This window comes from Cnephaeus nilssonii (assembly GCF_951640355.1).
Source record: "Cnephaeus nilssonii genome assembly, chromosome: 13".
NCBI lineage: Eukaryota > Metazoa > Chordata > Mammalia > Chiroptera > Vespertilionidae > Cnephaeus > Cnephaeus nilssonii.
This window is the reverse complement of record NC_137084.1, coordinates 37,463,661-37,470,265: the sequence shown is the minus strand read 5'-3', so window position 1 is coordinate 37,470,265 and position 6,605 is coordinate 37,463,661.

Genomic DNA, 6,605 nt, shown 5'->3' with positions numbered 1-6,605 from the left:
CCTCCGCAGGTAATTTAGGACCTTGGAGATGGCACAGTGTCCTCAATTAAAATATTTTTTCCTTCAGTGGAGATAATAGTTTAAAGGGTACAGGGTTCATCACAACCCCTTACGGATTTGCTGAATGACCTTGGACAAAACTTCCTTTTTCTGGGCCTCTCATTCTTGGTTCAATATGAGATTGAAGTCTTTATGGATTTCAAATTCTGCTCCCATGGAATACCCGTGTTTCTTTCATAAACCTTTTTAAAAGGTGGCCTCCTATTTGTGGAAATGTTTTACCAGAGCATTTTTACGATTTTTTTCTCCTTTGATTATATATTTTTTTCTCCTTTGATTCTCGATGCTAGAGTTTAACACAAGAACATGTCTGATATTGCACCAAATATATTTGGCCCCTTTAAGTCCCAAATGGCAAGTAACATCGGAGTTGTTCTATTTACAGGCAAAGCAGGCCTTAGTGCCCACTTTCCCCCTTCCCTTTTCTTTGCTTCCCTGGGACTAGGTTTCCCTACTTTATTCCTTTTACCTAGTAAGGAGTGACACAGGCCCAGCTGGGCCCGCTCACTTCTTCCTGAGGCCTGAAAAATTCCCTGGAGGGGGATGGTCGAGAGTAAAAAGAGCCTTCTCTAAATTTAAGTGTGAAAGTCTGAAGGTTAGGAAGCAGAAATGACAATTGATGTATCTGGGACCAAGGTTTTGCCAGCTTTATCTTCAGTGGTCAAATAGCTCTCTAGACCAGTGGTCGGCAAACTCATTAGTCAACAGAGCCAAATATCAACAGTACAACGATTGAAATTTCTTTTGAGAGCCAAATTTTTTAAACTTAAACTATATAGGTAGATACATTGTTATTAACTTAATTAGGATATTCCTAAGCTGGCCTTTGCTAAAAACTCAAGGGGCCAAAGAGCCGCATGTGACTCGCAAGCCGCAGTTTGCCGACCACTGCTCTAGACTGTTAAGAAATATGAAATTAACTTCATTGGACAGTTAACTTCTCTACCCCATCCTTTCTGACCTACCCAGCACTTTCCCAGGCCACACCAGTGCCTGAGAACAGATGAAGTCACGAACAGCATCAATGATGGTTACTTGGATTGTGCCTCTAGTGGTTGTGGCAGGACATACGTGTGCATGCCCTCATGCATGCGCATACACACACACACACACACACACACACACAGTTCTTCCAGTTATTTCTGAGCATATCATGAGTCCTCTCTTTTACCATGTGCATCACTTGGCCCTTTTAGTTAGATGTTCTGCCCTCTGCTGCCTGTGTGCCATGCTATCACTTGCTTGTGCCCACTATGACAACAATGTATGAGGTCAGGATATTATCTCTCTGTTCCTGGAGATTTTGGTGTCCCTATTGCTGACAAGTTACTGCAGCCCCCCAAATAACAAAGCAACACAAATTTAGTACCAAAGCAGAGATAATTTTTAAAGTTTCTTTCAGAGGAGTGCCAAATCAGTATTGTTGGTTTCCCAGTGTCTTAAAGAAATACTTAAGAAAAACAGTACATCCTTTCTGACCACTAAGATTTTCAAATAAATACTACATTATTTTTATTCATTTTTATTTTTACTAGTATAGAACATTTAAAAAAATCAAATAGTATTTCACAGCAGACCCTGAACCAACCTTGTTACACAATCAATTTCTACTATGCAGATACTTATCTTTTAGCTCTCTCTTCTGGGATTTATCTTCATATTTCTTAGCAACATCCTTATACTGTTCTTGATTTTTTTTTTCCAGTTTGGTCTATTATTTTACTACCTATAAAAATCATCTATGTGTTTATGCTCTAATACACTCTCATAAACATATTATTTCTTCATCTTCTATCCCTCAATATATCTATATCACCTTACTTAGGTAAATCACAATTCTTTATATTATGACTGTGTACCAATTATTAATAATTGACACAATTAGTAATAATATATTTCCTTTTTAAAAAGTATTCCTACTTTTTGCTCAGAGGGAGGATAGGGGAGGGTGGGGGGAGGGGGGAGAGATCAACCAAAGGACTTGTGTGCATGCATATGAGCCTAACTAATGGTTAAGTTCAACAGGGGGTTGGGGCATCCGTGGGGAGGGGTGTGGGATGGGAATGGGGGGATGAGGACAAATATGTGACACCTTAATCAATAAATTAAAAATAATAATAATAAAAATGGGGTGAAGATTTGACAAAAAAAAGTATTCCTACTTTTTAAATATATATATATATATATATATATATATATATATATATATATATATATTATTTTATTGATTTCAGAGAGGAAGGGAAAGAAACATCAGTGATGAGAGAGAATCATTGATTGGCTGCCTCCTGCACGCCCCCTATTGGGAATGGAGCAGGAAACCCAGGCATGTGTCCTTGACCGAAATTGAACCCGGGACCCTTCAGTCCACAGGCTGATGCTCTATCCACTGAGCCAAACCAGCTAGGGCTACATTTCCTTTTTTAAATTGAAGTTAGCCATTGCCTCCTTTCCCCTGCTTTCTTAATTACCTAGTATTCAAGTACCTATAATTTATCCCAAACCTGCCTCTCAATACACTCAAAAACATCAAGTAACTTATCAGTTTAATTTTTAAATTGGAAACGACCCTCCAGGAATCCTCCTCCTTCCTTCTGGACAGGCTGCTCTCTAAGCCTACTGCATGGTTTTTGTCCTAGAATACGTTATAATTTCTTCCCCAAGTCCTACTTTTTTTTCCTGAAATATTTCCATATTCCAACTCTTATTTTGAATTTTTACATTTCTGTTATCATATTTTAAAGTTACTAGAGCACTTTCGTGTCCATCCTTCCCCCTGCCCAATAGCATTCTGTTCCATTTGTGTGCTTTAATATCTTATTTCTCTGAGGACATTTCTAGTGATTTGTTTCTTGAATCGTCTGAGTTTTTCAGTGTTTCTGTCTTTTCTACTCTTCAAGGCTGAGTAAAAACTCATTTAAGACATTTCTTAAATGTTGGAGATCCCTGGCTATCCATGCATATGCAAGAGTGAGGCATTAGAACATAGACTAGAAGCTCTATGTACATAGACAGGGCTTGTAGTATAGTATTTTTAAAACTCTGGTTGAAACCCCATTAGTGGTTTGCGAAATCAATGTAATCAGTTGCAGCCAGTCTTCCACCCCCTCCCCCAAACAGTAGAATAGAATAGAAAATACTACATTAGAACACATCACACATGAAAGGAAATTATTTTGTGAAACTTTAGTTCCTCTCTCTCTCTCTCTCTCTCTCTCTCTCACACACACACACACACACACACACACACACAATGTATATATATTATGTGCTGGGTCAGTCCCATAAAATACTTTCAAAGAAAATTTATTTCAAATTGCTTTGAAAAAAAAACAAAACACTTAGGGCACTCAAGGAGATCCCCAACTGTCCAGGTAGATAAGGCTTTTCTCTTGGAAGGAGAGGTAAGTTTCTCTGGAGAAAAATTCTCTATACTCCTGCCTGCTGGTCTAGTAGCCAGTGTTCATTTAAGTATTTGTTCAACACTTACATGCTAAACACTGCTATAGGTACCAGATATGCATCAGTGTATAAAAAAGACAAAACTCATTATCCACTCGGATCTAAGATTCCAGAGGGGAACTCGGACAGTAAGTTATACAGTATTTGGATACTGTGCTATGGTAACACAGTAATAGAAGGGAAAAGCTGAATATTTGTATACAGATGCTGGTTAGAGGGTAGATGTGGTGGGAATGGTAAATGCTCTGATTATTTCACAAATGAAGTAGAAAGCAAGGTCATCATCTGAGAGTGAGAATGTGGAAGGTGTTAGACATGTCTGATTGGCTTGGTCTTCTCAGGATGCTTCCCAGTCCTTCAAACACATAGGCTCCAATTGGCCCACCCTATGAGCTTCTGGTATACACACAGAGATCTGAATCCCAGTGGTGGAGTCAACTTAGGCTGATGCAGGGATTCCCACCCCATATTTCCTTTGTCATTCCTTTCAACTCCTACCCTTCCCCTCACCCCTTACTGAGGCTGGAACCTCCTCTCAGGCGGGCTGCCCCTCTTCAGATCTTAGAACAGGCCCTCTTCACACACCCCTGTGGTCTAACTGGTCTTTTAGAAACTTGTTCACTTTTTTGTTTTGTTTTGTTAATCATCACACTAGGATATTTCCATTGAGTTTTAGAAAGAGTGGAAGAGAGAGAGGGGGAGAGAGAAACATGATGTGAGAGAGACATTAACTCGTTGCCTCCTTGCAGGTGCCCTGACCAGGATACAGATTGAACTAGCAACCCAGGCACATGCCCTTCACCGGGAATAGAACCCAAGACCCTTTGGTACTCGGGCCAACACTCTTAACCACTGCTCAGGGCTAGAAACCTGTTCACTTTAATAACTTTCTATTCCCCAACTGGTTCATATATACCAGAGAAACTATTAGGAATTCAGACATGTGGGGGACAATTTCTATAGAACTTTCAAAACTGAGTAATTGCTTCCTCAGCACCAGATTCTCAAAATAAATAAGAACCACTACAGCAGCCCCCCAAGAACAAGGTCATCCAGTATATCCACGAGTCCAGCATTTCATAAGGAAATCCCAAGGTATCCCAAATGATGAAAGCAAAGTTAAATTCCTGTTATCCAGGCTCACAGTACAGAGATCATATGTCCACACTCCTATTGCCCTCCAAGTGTCTCCTCTGGCAAACACAAGTATCTCTGCTAGATCAACCATACTCCCTCTTCCTAACCTTAGCAACATCAGCACTCTTGATGGCCTCTTTATGTTTTAAAATTGTACTAACCTTTGATTTCATCAGCAACAAAAGCATTCTCTCCTTAGTTTGTTGCCTGAGAGCAGCTTTTTGTCATGCTGAGGTATCAGCTTGAAAGGGTTGTCAGTTCGAAAACTGAGACATTTTTTTCTGTGAACAACTTGGATGAGAACCCAATTGTTTGAGACGGGAGACTTGCGAGAAACGAGGTTTGACTGTATTTCCTTTTCTAGAAGTAAGTGTTCTCATGCTGCTGAGCCACCATATTGTGAGGGAATTAAAGCTGTGAGGGAACACCATATGCCAACCACTTTACAGGGATTATCTCATTTGATTCTGTAAAGTTAGTATTATTATCACTTGTGTTCTAGATTACAAAACCAAGCTCAGAGAGGTCCACTGATTTGCCCAAGGGCATACAGGCAGTAAGAGGGAGAGCTCCAGGGCCAGTAGCAATAGAGGAAATGAGAGCAACAAAGCCTAGTGTTCAGAAGACCCTATGAGACAAACACCCACGCAATTCGGCTGTTCCCAGGCTCCCACCTTCCGGGGCCCCGACGGACAGACATCTTATCAGACAAGCACACAGAGGGGAAGGTTTCACTTTATTGTTAATTATGTCAATTTCACAAATAAACCCAACACAGCCAGAAACACTGAGCAGATAAAGTGCTAATGCAGAGGCCTGGAAACAGAAGGAGGGAGGAATCCAGTTCGTCTCCTCCATGTCCCCAACCTGGAAAGATATTTCTATCACACAGAGTGAGGATAGCTGACATACCAAGCAATCCATTCTATAGACACTTTGAGCTAAGGGATAGAAAATCTTACCAGGTGGGATCTGTGCAGGGCAAGGAAATAGAAAAAGTCAGAAAACGTTTATTCCACAAGTAAGTCCGGCATAGAAATGCCAAATGACAAAAACAATATTTTCTAAACTTTCTGTATTTGAGATGGACACCTAATAAGGAAGGTGAGGGGTACCAGTTCTACAGGGTTACTTCTTGCTACTGCCTGTCTTCAGAACTGTGACCTAGGTAGACACTCTTCCAACACCCTCCATCAGAGGCCCCAGAGAGAACATTCTAGGATTCTGGGAAGAACTGACCTTACCTGCTTACCTTACCAGCCCCACAAACGTAGACCCAGAGCTCCCTAATGAATATCAAGGAGATGTGGGCTACCAGAGTAATCAACTTGGCAGCATTTAAAGAAGATTAATGGAGCTCAAGATTCCTCATCATTGTCATTAGACATTTTAAGGTACCTCTATCAAGCCTGAGGTTTAAAGCGCAATTACTTGGTTAGTAAATTCAAATGATTTGACTGCATTGAGATTATGATACCCTAAGCTTAAATGGCCCCAACTGTTTCTATTTCAAATTTAGAAAATCACTGACTGATTCTCAGAGGCCAAAAAGACCACTAAAGGTCATCTGATCATCCCCCTGATGCCACAGAATCCTGAACTCAAAGGGTCAGAATCAGTCGCATCTTTCCCTGAGAATTCCTGGTCTACTCGTCCACAGGGAATCCACATAAGGATAAAGGAGGCCAAGGAACTTCCAACATGCCTTACTTGTGGCCAAGAGTCAAGGCTCGGAGTGGAACTTTCAACTAGGGAAGGAGGGGTGAAGCATTTCAACTCAGTCCTAGGATCAGAAGCAGGCCAAAGTGCTGCTATGATAGGTAGGGGAGGAGAGTAGAGAGACTTCAATGGAAAGGCACAAGGCCCCCTAGGTAAGACAATGGGGTGGAATTGGAGGGGGCTTGAAGGTTGGTAACCTGAGATCACCCCTGCTGAGCTTCAAATGT